General features: G+C 38.7%; 1 long non-coding RNA gene across 6 annotated transcripts in view; it reads right to left on the bottom strand.

The window, feature by feature from the left end:
- Nucleotides 1-12753, bottom strand: part of LOC131492619 (uncharacterized) — a 109658-nt gene that overhangs the window by 74374 nt on the left and 22531 nt on the right. The window contains exon 4 of one of the 6 annotated variants that reach the window (XR_009252186.1): nucleotides 2576-2771. The exons of 4 other annotated variants lie outside the window; for them this stretch is intronic. This is a non-coding gene — a long non-coding RNA (uncharacterized LOC131492619). Of the gene's footprint in view, nucleotides 1-2251; nucleotides 2772-12753 lie in introns of those variants that run through there. One more of the 6 variants, XR_009252183.1, reaches the window with a different exon arrangement.

Here is a 12753-nt window from a genome sequence, read left to right as displayed (position 1 = left end):
TTTAGAAAACTTGGTGTTTTTACTGGAATTGAGGGGCTCTGTGGGCTGGCGGCACCTAATTTTTATCCTTTCATAATGATATATTGACATAGTCTGTTGGTGTCACTAGAAACTTATGTATGTCTTATCGGTACCTCATTATAATTATAGGGTCAGTTAAATGTTATATTACCCGCAAGATGGGAAAATGAGTGTATGCAGTTAGGTTTTTGGGGGGCATGTGTCCAATTTGTCATCTCGAAGCACATCTTCAAACACACCATTGGACTCTCATTTACATGATTACTGTGTATGCCTAGAGATGCTAATCAGCTATTACCTCCTGTTCCCCAGAGAGATCCTCCTTGTTGATCAGCCCTTCCTTGATACAGTTCTTTTTTTTTTTTCAGAACTGTTGGAAAAAATTCATAAACATTTGTTCACCCTTTCTGTCCATACAGACAGAAGCAGGAACTTAACCTCTTCCTTGTGAATGGATAAACTTAATAAAAATAGATCTAATTAACATTAAATTATATATTGTATAATAAACAATATCCTACTTACTAAAATAAAGCTAAACATAATTTATTTACTTTTTTTATGTATTACAATGATCATTTTTATACCTTGTATAAATTTTCCTTTTGCACATTAGTTTTATAAACTCTTGGTCCTTTAAAAACTCAATGAGTTCCAATTCGACATAATTATTATAATTTTTTATGATCAAATTGGCCTAACTAGGTGATAAGGAACCCCCTTAAATTGCCTCTTGGCTTTTTAGAATTGCCTCTAAAGATCTTGAGAACACCCTGTCTTCCTAGAAAAACAACATCAACAACAACAACATAGGAATTTCTGGATGCCTCCTGATTGCTTCCTGCCCTGGGATATTAAATTAAATATCCTCAGGTGCCTTGGTTTCCTCTAGTAGAGAATGATGTTACAGATCCGGATATGAGCTGCAGCTTATGTGTAACATAAGCGGTGGTGGTGAGCAAAAGGGCTGTTTCTGTGGTGCTCAGAACTACCACAAGAGAGAATTCTTCCGGGGCGCCTGGGTGGCTCGGTTGGTTAAGTGTCTGACTCTTGATTTTGGCTCTGGTCGTGATCTCACGGTTCCTGAGTTCAAGCCCCACATCAGGCTCTGTGCTGACCGTGTGGAGTCTGCTTCAGATTCTCTGTCTCCCTCTTTCTCTGCTCCTCCCCTGCTCTCTGTCTCTCTCTCCAGAATAAATATTTATAAATAAATAATACATAATTTAAACAAAAGATTTCTTTTTACGGTTCACACTGGTGGTTCCACTGTAACACATTCTGTTCTTGTACCCTACTTAGCGGTGTATGGTTTTCTCAGTCACTAAGATTTTCCCCACGCTGCCACTTGTGAGCAAAACAAAAGGCAGCAGCGGGAAATCATTTTTCATCGTTCAAACAGGCAAAAATTAGAAAGATGGATGGTGCTCAGTGTTGGCCAGAGGGAAGGGAAATAAAGCAGTCTCATAAGCTGCGGTGGTCGTGTGAACTGGCATAGCATCTTCAGAGAACCACTGGGTGACATCTGTTGACAGCACAACATCTTTTAGCCTAGAAATTCACTTTCAGGAACTCACCCTACACATAAGTTTACACACAGTAGGTCTGACCACTGCAGCATCGTGTACCGGGAAAGGAGGTGGTGTGTAACAGAAACACGTCTAAACGCCATCGTGAGGGGACTGGTGAAATAAATTATTACGGTACAACCAGACACGACGAAATGCTATGGAACCATTGAAAAGAATGAGACTATACATGTTCCCATGGAAAAATACCTATGATACATTTATGGATAAAAAATAATAATATGGTAAAGAAGAATTAGTTTAGTTTGATCCTGTGTGTATGTATAAACACATGTGTGTACATATATCCATGTATGTCCATATGTGTGTATATATCCATGCATCCATGTATATATGTGTATATACACATGTGTATACATATGTGTGTACATGCATACATGGATATATACATACACACATATGGATATATACAGAGACACACGTTTGCCTTCTAATAGCAAATGGCTGGATATATAAGAAACAGTGGCTTTACCTCTGGAAATCTGAATGGGGGCAGCTCCAGAGAGGAAGACTTTTACTTCTCACTTTATAACATGTTATAATAATAAACTTTAAAGGTATTGTTGATATTATCTCCGGGAAAATAGTTTCATTTCTGTGCTCATTAGTTAATGTTGTTAAGAAACAAAATTCAACTGAGTAAATTTTAAATTTTAAAGATCTTCTTGGCTTTATTCAGTGATTCATGAAATGGGCAGCATCCTGTTTAGCAGACAGAAAAGAGCTGTGAGAGGCTGTACAAAATAAAAGACTTTTATAGCCGGAAGGGAGCAGTAACAAGAAAGTTATACTAGCAGGAAGTGGACTGGCTGGGGCACAGTCACTTTTCTTTAGGGGATCATAGGAGTCTCTCAGGCAGACTTCTTCACTAGTGCTGATCAGGTGATTAGTGACTCATTGGTTTAAGATTCCATTTCTGGGGGAGATCAAAACTGTAATTAAGTCTTGGTGTGATGACATGGGCTTACCATAAGTGATCCCATTTTGGTCCTGTTGTCTTGTTTTTAACAATGTGAACTAAGCGTTAAGTTCAACTTTTGTTTCAGGTTTTCTCTGTTGTTGACTGAGAATTCCTTCTTCCAGTAGTTGCTCTGTTTTCAATAATATCATTGTCTATGTTGAGTCCCTGTTGGGCTTCCTTTCCCCTTTCTGTAGTGTCAGCACCTGGTAAGAAGATATGATCCCTTACCAAGGAATCTGATTGCATTAAAGGCTGCAGTGTTCTCATCAGGCCCTGCATGAGCAGTTGATACATCCAACAATAGTAAAATAGGGGCTGCATGGTCTACTAATGACAGTTTCTTAAGTGGGGGGGGGGGGTAAGTAAATTTTATTAAACAATAAAAACCCTTTTTAGGCTGCCTTCATTCTGTTGCTTGAATGGCCATTTTTATCCAGCAGAAGTAGTTAAAATGAAGTGATACAAGAATTCAAAGGTGAATTAAATTCTTAGATATTTTCAAAGAATGATACTATTTACCTCAAAATCATGTATTTGTTGTATATCAAATAAGTTTCAACATTCAGAGGAGACTACAGAAATATGAGATCATAGAAATCAGACTGCTATTAAGTTTTACTTCTTTTGGTATCTCTTCTCTGGATTTCTCATTCATGAACCCCATTTTTAACCATCCATCCACTCATCAAATACCATATTTACCAAAATAAATACTATGACCAGGACTGGATTAAGATTTGGGCATATACCCAAATCTTTAACTTGTTTAAAAAAAAAAAAAGTAGTGTTTACACTACAAGTACAAATATATGAAACAAAAAGGAAAAAAGGGGCGCCTGGGTGGCTCAGTCGGTTGACTTCAGCTCAGGTCATGATCTCGAGGTCTGTGAGTTTGAGCCCCTGTGTCGGGCTTTGTGCTGACAGCTCAGAGCCTGGAGTCTGCTTCAGATTCTGTGTCCCCCTCTCTCTCCGCCCCACCACTGCTTGTGCTCTGTCTCTCTCTGCCTTTCAAAAATGAATAAACATTAAAAAAAAATTTTAATAAAAAAAAAAGAAAAAGAAAAAAAAAAAAGAGGGTGACTCTGTAGCTTAAAAAAGCTAAAAAGCTAATGTCTTTGGACTATTAACTAAGTTCAAGATGTTGAACCTTGTTTATATCCAGAGTCCAGAAAGCACATTTTAAAAATGATGAGATAATTAGAAATTTAAATTCTTCCGGGATACTTGATGATATTAAAGCTGTTTAATTCACTTCTAGGTGTGACAGTAGCATTGTGGTTATGTTATACAAAGGAGTGCTTTCTCAAACATACTGAAATATTTGCAAATAAAATCATATGATGTCTGAGACTTCCTTCAAGATAATATAAAGGTGTGGGGGATGGGTAGGGGTGCAGCAGAGACAGCACTGGCTATGAGTTTATGATTACTACGGCTGAGTGATGGTACAGGGAGCTTATTATTTTATTTGGTTTCTTTCGTCTACTTTCAAAAAAATTTAGAAATCTGCCCTCCCTCCCTGCCTCACAGGGGAAAAAAAAGATAGAGATTTTCTCCCTACCCTCTTGGAGTTTTCAGTCTTAGAGATAAAGCAACATTCACTGCGTAACTAAAAGATGAAGTGTGTTAAAGATGAGAGTGCAGGGGTGCCTGGGTGGCTCAGTCAGTTGTGCTTCTGACTCTTGATTTCGGCTCAGGTCATGTTCTCGTGGTTCGTGGGATTAAACCCTGAATTGGGCTCTGCGCTGAGCAAAGCCTGTTGGGATTCTCTTTCTCTCCCTCTCTGCCCCTCCCCCCTTAGTGCACATGCGTGCTCTCTCTCTCTCTCTCTCTCTCTCTCAATATAAACTGAGGGTTGCTGGAGGGGAGGTTGGTGGGGGGGGGTGGGTTAAATGGGTGATGGGCATTAAGGAGGACACTTTTCGGGATGAGCATTGGGGGTCCTATGTAAGAGATGAATCACTGGGTTCTACTCCTGAAGCCAAGACTACACCACATGTTAACTAATTTGAATTTAAATTTTAAAAAATTAATAAACAGATAAAAGAATTTTTTTTTTTAAATAAAAATGAGAGCGTAGGGTGGCAGCAGACCTCACAACTTGAGCAAGCTACCTGGAGGTGGAGAGAGACGTTCGTTGAAAGTTTCTTTGATGAAGTCTGGTTGAAACTAAAATTGGAAGGTGCGGTGGAATTGTGGGAGCGGAAAGAGAGAGGCATATGGCAGGCAGGAAACAGCATGTTCCAAGCCCTGGAGAAGTATGCATGTATATATGTAACTTACATGCTGTACAAGCCAAAATAGGATTTAAAGTTAAAAACTCAGCTGAATATTTTGTTTGCATATGTCACAACATTTATCTGAACTTGAAAGAGGTACATCCACGGTATCTTTTGCCATGTCACCCCCAACTACATGCGACTAAATTGAAGGAGCATTGTTCTCAGTATCACAGATGTCAAGTTGAGTAACATATGGTTGCTTCCTTTAAGAGCCTCACAGTCTCATGAGAGTGACAGAGAGATCTATACCTGTCTATACTTGTCAAAATGAAATGACAAGGTCTCTACTGATGGGATAAGCTGAAGATGGGAGGGGTATAGAGGGGGAGTGCTTCATTCTGCCTGTTAGAACAGCAAACAGCTCAGAGAAGAGAATGGCACTGGGGCTGGGTTGTAGAAGTTAAGTACGACTCGGTTGGTCAAAAACAGGGAAGATAGGGCGTTCAAATCAGAGGGAACAGCATGAGCACAGGATCAGAAGCAGGAAAAATACATATTGCGTCTGGGGATTCCCAGGTAAATGCTGTAGGTAGAACATACAATTAAAATAAAATTTAAACCATCTCTTTGGTGCTGTGATAACATGTCACATGCATGCCTGCGTTTTTTCAAGCTCTTCACAAATAAATAAACCTGTACTGGCTTTAGTCACAGGAATTTCAGGAAAGGAAATGCCTGAGTAAAAATGAATACAGATAATGTGGAACAGTGGATAGAAACAGAAGCTGGGTCAGGATCTGTCTCAATTTTTTATTCATCTAAGAAACCAATGACAGGTACAGTTGAGATAGTACCAAAGCATCAAAGTAAGCTTTTGATAAATGAATTTGGCCATTTTCATGATGCTAGAACGTCCTTCCTGGCTCTTCTTCTGACCACCTCTGGATTTGGTAGTTTTTCCAAGCTTTGTCCTGAATCTCTCTCTTTTTAAACAAACAAACAAACAAACAAACAAACAAACAAACATTACTTTCTTTTTTTCATGGCCTCAAATAGAGACGCTTAAGACTATACTTATCAACAACTTGAACGTCTCTTCTGAGCCCCAAATGCATACATCCAAGTGCCTTCGTGCCATCCTGACTTGAACGTCACACACATGGAAGACAGAGAGAGCTGTGCTCGCTCTGCCATGTCAAGACTGCCTTGAAGCCCGTCCTTCCACATCTTCGTTAATGACACCACCTTCCACTCGGATATTCCAGCCAGAACTTGGAAACTATTCCTAACTCCTCCCTCTTCCTTTTCTACACGTTCAAACTCTCACTAAGACCTTTTAGCTTAGCTCTCCCCAGATCTCGAATCTCTCCATATGTGTCCTTTACTGCTGTCACCCGAATAAAAACCACTGTCTTCACCAGCTTCCACCAGTTGCCTCCACTATGCATTCTCCGTCTTAGAAAGACAAGGTTAGGTAATTTCTCTGATTAGATCCCTTTAATGGTTTCTTTGCTCTTTGATACAATGCAAAATCCTTAATAAAGCTAACAGCGTCCTGCAAGATCTGACCCCTGCCTATCTCTCCCATCTCATTTCTAATTATTTGCTGTGTTACTATCGTATTAGCTTATAGGTTTCTGAATGTGTTAAGATCTTTTCCAGTTCATCACCTTCACACTTGCCCTTTCCTGCCTGGGAAGTTCTTTTCCACTCTCGTGGCTGGTTATCTCTTTTATGCTAAGCATTAGCAGGGGCTTAGATAGTGAAAATCACTTCCATCACTTACCTGGCTGGAATACTATACATGGATAAAGCCAGCCACAAAGTTTACAGGAAGCAACTTCTCCCAAGAACATGCTATTTCTCCCAAGGACAAGTGTCATAACAACGTCTTTGTTGAGTGATTACTGTCTTCTGACTTGTTAAAAAAACTCTGTTCTCTAAAACTATAGACTATTAGAAGCTTTGGTATTTGAAACTTTACGTTAAGAATAAAATATCCCACTCTGTCTGGAGATTCTAAGACACTTTGACACAGAGAATCAAATTCGATTCCCAACCCAGGTACAGAGCTTAAGATAAGGGGGTTCTGGATATACCACTCTGCATCTATCTTAACTTTGTAGTTTCCATGGAAATAGGACTGTGGATCCTTCTCAGACCTGATGTTGACCTCTGATCTGCTTTCAGTCTACCCAAACGCTGCTTCATTTATATGTCCCTCAAATTCTACTCTTACCCCAAATCCTATAATAACTTTATCTTTTCTTTGTTTGGTCAGATGCCTGACAATTCTTCTTATCCCTGGGATTTGACCTGAGGGCAGAAACTCCATTGGAGTCAACAGTCCAAACTTTAAGAATCAAGAAAGAAAGGGCCTTTTTCTTTAAAACAAACAAACAAACAAACATGGCATAAGAAGAGACACTCAGATCAATGGAGCAGAATACAGAACCTAGAAATGGACCCACAAATGTATGGCCAACTAATCTTTGACAAAGCAGGAAGGAATATCCAATGGAATAAAGACAGTCTCTTCAGCAAGTGGTGCTGGAAAACTGGACAGCGACATGCAGAAGAATGAACCTGGACCACTTTCTTACACCATACACAAAAAAATAAACTCAAAATGGATGAAAGACCTAAATGTAAGACGGGAAGCCATCAAAATCCTTGAGGAGAAAGCAGGCAAAAACCTCTTTGATCGTGGTCACAGCAACTTCTTACTCAACGTGTCTCCGGAGGAAAGGGAAACAAAAGCAAAAATGAACTATCGGGACCTCATCAAAATAAAAAGCTTCTGCACAGCGAAGGAAACAATCAGCAAAACTAAAAGGCAACTGACAGAATGGGAGAAGATATTTGCAAACAACATATTAGATAAAGGGTTAGTATCCAAAATCTATAAAGAACTTATCAAACTCAACACCCAAAAAACAAATAATCCAGTGAAGCAATGGGCAAAAGACATGAATAGACACTTCTCCAAAGAAGACATCCAGATGGCCAACCGACACATGAAAAAATGCTCAACATCACTCATCATCAGGGAAATGCAAATCAAAACCACAATGAGATACCACCTTACTCCTGTCAGAATGGTTCACATTAACAACTCAGGTAACAACAGATGTTGGCGAGGATGTGGAGAGAGAGGATCTCTTTTGCATTGTTGGTGGGAATGCAAGCCGGTGCAGCCACTCTGGAAAACAGTATGGAGGTTCCTCAAAAAATTAAAAATAGAACTACCCTACATCCCAGCAACTGCACTATTAGGTATTTATCCAAGGGATACAGGTGTGCTGTTTCAAAGGACATATGCACCCCAATATTTATAGCAGCACTATCAACAATAGCCAAAGTATGGAAAGAGCCCAAGTGTCTATCGATGGATGAATGGATAAAGAAGATGTAATATAGATATACAATGGAGTATTACTCGGCAATCAAAAAGAATAAAATCGTGCCATTTGCAACTATGTGGATGGTATTATGCTAAGTGAAATTAGTCAGAGAAAGACATATGTCTTTATATATATCATATGACTTCACTCACATGAAGACTTTAAGAGACAAAACAGATGAACATAAGGAAAGGGAAGCAAAAATAATATAAAAACAGGAAAGGGGACAAAACATAAGAGACTCTTAAATATGGAGAACAGAGGGTTACTGGAGGGGTTGTGGGAGGGGGGAATGTGCTAAATGGGTAAGGGGCATTAAGGAATCTACTCCTGAAATCATTGTTGCACTATATGCTAATTAATTTGAATACAAATTAAAAAAAATAAAATTTAGAAAATGCATACATACATATATACATATACATACATATATATATACATATACATACATATATATATATGTGTGTGTGCACGTGCAGCCAGCCATCCCTCATCTACATCCCAAATCATCAAATATTTTTTATCCACTCTCTTTAAAATTTTTGAATTTCTTAAAAAATGTTTCATTGTATTCATATATAAAGCAGCATTATAAGCATCACTGCTTCTCACTTCCAAGAATATCCTCTAACCCAAACACATAAAATCATGAATAAAAATGGGCTTACCACAACCAATCCTTCAGAAATACAAGCAATTATCAGATAATACTATGAAAAATTATATGCCAACAAACTGGACAACCTGGAAGAAATGGACAAATTCCTAGACACCCACACACTACCAAAACTCAAATGGGAAGAAATAGAAAATTTGAACAGACCCATAACTAGTGAAGAAATTGAATCAGTTATCAAAATCTCCCAACAAATAAGAGTCCTAGGTCAGATGACTTCCCAGGAGAATTCTACCAGACATTTAAAGTAGAGTTAATACCTATCCTTCTCAAGCTGCTACAAAAAATAGAAACAGATGGAAAACTTCCAAACTCATTCTACAAGGTCAGCATTACCTTGATTCCGAAATCAGACAGAGACTCCACAAAAAGGAGAATTACAGGCCAATACCCCTGATGCAATGGATGCAAAAATTCTCAACAAGACAGTAGCAAATCAAATTTAACAGCATGTAAAAAGAATTATTCACCATGATCAAGTGGGATTCATTCCTGGGCTGCAGGGCTGGTTCAATATTTGCAAATCAATCAATGTGATACATCACATTAATAAAAGAACAGATAAGAACCATATGATCCTGTCAATAGATTCAGAAAAAGCATTTGACAAAACACAGCATCCTTTCTTAATAAAAACGGGATAGAAAGTCGGGATAGAAGGAACATACTTAAACATTATAAAAGCCATTTATGAAAAGTCCACAGCTAATAACATCTTCATGGGGAAAAATGGACAGCTTTCCCCCTGAGATCAGAAACACAACAGGGATGTCCACTCTCACCACTGTTGTTTAACATAGTGTTGGAATTCCTAGCATCAGCAATCAGACAACAAAATGAAATAAATGGCATCGAAATTGGCAAAGATGAAGTCAAAGTTTCACTTTTTCCAGAGGACGTGATACTCTACATGGAAAACCCAAAAGACTCCACCAAAAGTCTGCTAGAACCGATACATGAATTCAGCGAAGTCGCAGGGTACAAAATCTATGTACAGAAATTGGTTGCATTTCTAAACACCAATAATGAAGCAACAAATAGAGAAATCAAGAAATCAGTCTCATTTACAATTGTACCAAAAACCATAAAATACCTGGGAATAAACTTAACCAAAGATGTAAAAGATCTGTATGCTGAAAACTATAGAAAACTTATGAAGGAAACTGAAGAAGACACAAAGAAATGGAAAAACATTCCATGCTCATGGATTAGAAGAATAGATATTGTTAAAATGTCAATACTACCCAAAGCAATCTACACATTCAATGTAATACCAATCAAAATTGCACCAACATTCTTCTCAAAGCTAGAATAAACAATCCTAAAATTTGTATGGAACCACAAAAGACCCCGAATAACCAAATTAATATTGAAGAAGAAAACCAAAGCGGGGGCATCACAATCCCAGACTTTAGCCTCTACTACAACACTGTAGTCATTAATACAGCATGGTATTGGCACAAAAACAGACACAGAGACCAATGGAATAGAATAGAGAACCCAGAATTGGACCCACAAATGTATGGCCAACTCATCTTTGACAAAGCAGGAAAGAGTATCCAATGGAAAAAAAAGACAGTCTCTTTAGCAAATGGTGTTGAGAGAACTGGACAGCAACATGCAGTAAAATGAAACTAGACCACTTTTCTTACACCATACACAAAAATAAACTCAAAATGGATATGTGAGACAGGAAACCATCAAAACCCTAGAGGAGAAAGCAGGCAACAACCTCTTTGACCTCAGCCGCAGCAATTTCTTATTCAACATGTCTCCAGAGGCAAGGGAATTAAAAGCAAAAATGAACTATTGGGATCTCATCAAGATAAAAAGCTTCTGCACTGCAAAGGAAACAATCAACAATACTAAAAGGCAACCGATGGAAGGGGAAAAGATATTTGCAAATGATGTATTAGATAAAGGGTTCATATCCAAAATCTATAAAGAACTTACCAAACTCAACACCTGAAAAACAAATAATCCAGTGAAGAAATGGGCAGAAGACATGTATAGAAACTTCCAAAGAAGACATCTAGATGCCAACAGACACATGAAAAGATGCTCAATGACACTCCTCATCAGGGAAATACAAATCAAAACCACATTGAGATACTACCTCACACCAGTGAGAGTGGCTAAAATTAACAATTCAGGAAAAAACAAATGTTGGTGAGGGTGTGTAGAAACGGGAACCCTCTTGCATTGTTGGTGGGAATACAAGCTGGTGCAGCCGCTCTGAAAAACAGTGTGAAGGTTCCTCAAAAAATTAAAAATAGGTCTACCCTACAACCCAATAATGGCACTACTAGGAATTTATCCAAAGAATACAGGATTGCTGATTCATAGGGGCACATGTACCCCAATGTTTATAGCAGAACTATCAAATGTCCATCAACTGATAAATGGATAAAGAAGATGTGGTTTATACATACAATGGAATACTACTTGGCAGTGAGAAAGAATGAAATCATGCCATTTGCAGCATTGTGGATGGAAGTGGAAGGTATTATGCTAAGTGAAATAAGTCAGTTGGAGAAAGACAGATATCACATGTTTTCAATCATATATGGATCTTGAGAAACTTAACAGAAGACCATGGGGGAGGGGAAGGGGAATAATCGTTACAGAGAGGGAGGGAGGCAAACCATAAGAGACTCTTAGATACAGAGAACAAACTGAGGGTGGATGGAGGGGTGGGGGAGAAGGGAAAATGGATGACAGGCACTGAGGACAGCACTTGTTGGGATGAGCACTGGATGTTGCATGTAAGCAATGAACCACGGGAATATACCTCCAAAACCAAGAGCACACTGTACACACTGTATGTTAGCCAATTTGACAATTAATTACACTAAAAAAAACAACAACAAAGAAGGTCCTCTAGGTTTTCTGTTGTTTGCAAAACATATATATTCCAATTACATGAACAGCAACAATTACAAAAAGCTTCAACAAATAACACTTGTGCCTAATGTACCATGTAACGATGTCATTATGTAGTTTTAATACCAAGAACATTCTATTTCTAGAAATTGTAAGAAAATGGATCTTTCGAGAACATCTAAGGTATGTGAATATTTGACTTTCAAATGCCCAACATAGGGCTGGTTGCTTCCTGCTTTCCTAATCTCCCCGTGTGAACCACAGCCATGCTATGCTGAATTCATGGAACTGCCCAGCCCAACATCTCTTTCCATTTTCTCTCTCTTCTCCCAGACTTCCATTCCCTTACTGGTAACAACTGTCTTTAATCCACACCAGAAGCAGAAAAAGCTGAGCTCCTGTCTATTCTCTTTCAGTGCACGCTCAGTTACACCACTACTGTATGATCTTAAATAATTTTACCTTGTGAGAGACTTTTTTCTCATCTATAAGAGGAGATAATAGTACCTACCTGAAAAGGTGGTAAGGACTTTTAAAATAAAGCATGCAAAGCTTTTAGCACAATGCTTTGTTGGCAAATGCACTGTAAATGGTAGAATTATCTCCAGGACTATCTTCAACAAGGGTAACAGTCCTTCCTAAACCCATGATCTTAACTGAGTGATATAAAAATTGTGCTTGTGATAAAACTGTTCCTTGAAAAAGCAACAATGACTTTGGAAGTAAAATCTGTCCTCGTACTAATCGTGTGGCTGCTGTAACAAATTATGACACACTTAGTGGCTTAAAATAACACAAGTTTATTATCGTACAGGTCTAGGGATCAGAAGCGTAAATGGATCCACGGGCAGCTTTCCTTGCGGAGGTTCTAGAGGGAGGACCCACTTCCTTGCCTGTTTCTGGCTGGCTTCTAGAGGCCACCCACATTCCTTGGCGTGTGGCCCCGCATCACTCTGGCCTCTGTGTCTGCCATCACATCACCTTCTCTGCCATGGCCGTT

The sequence above is a fragment of the Neofelis nebulosa genome, chromosome 13, assembly GCF_028018385.1.
Source record: "Neofelis nebulosa isolate mNeoNeb1 chromosome 13, mNeoNeb1.pri, whole genome shotgun sequence".
Classification (NCBI taxonomy): domain Eukaryota; kingdom Metazoa; phylum Chordata; class Mammalia; order Carnivora; family Felidae; genus Neofelis; species Neofelis nebulosa.
The sequence above is the reverse complement of the archived record's forward strand: the minus strand, read 5'-3'. Positions and strand labels throughout refer to the sequence as shown.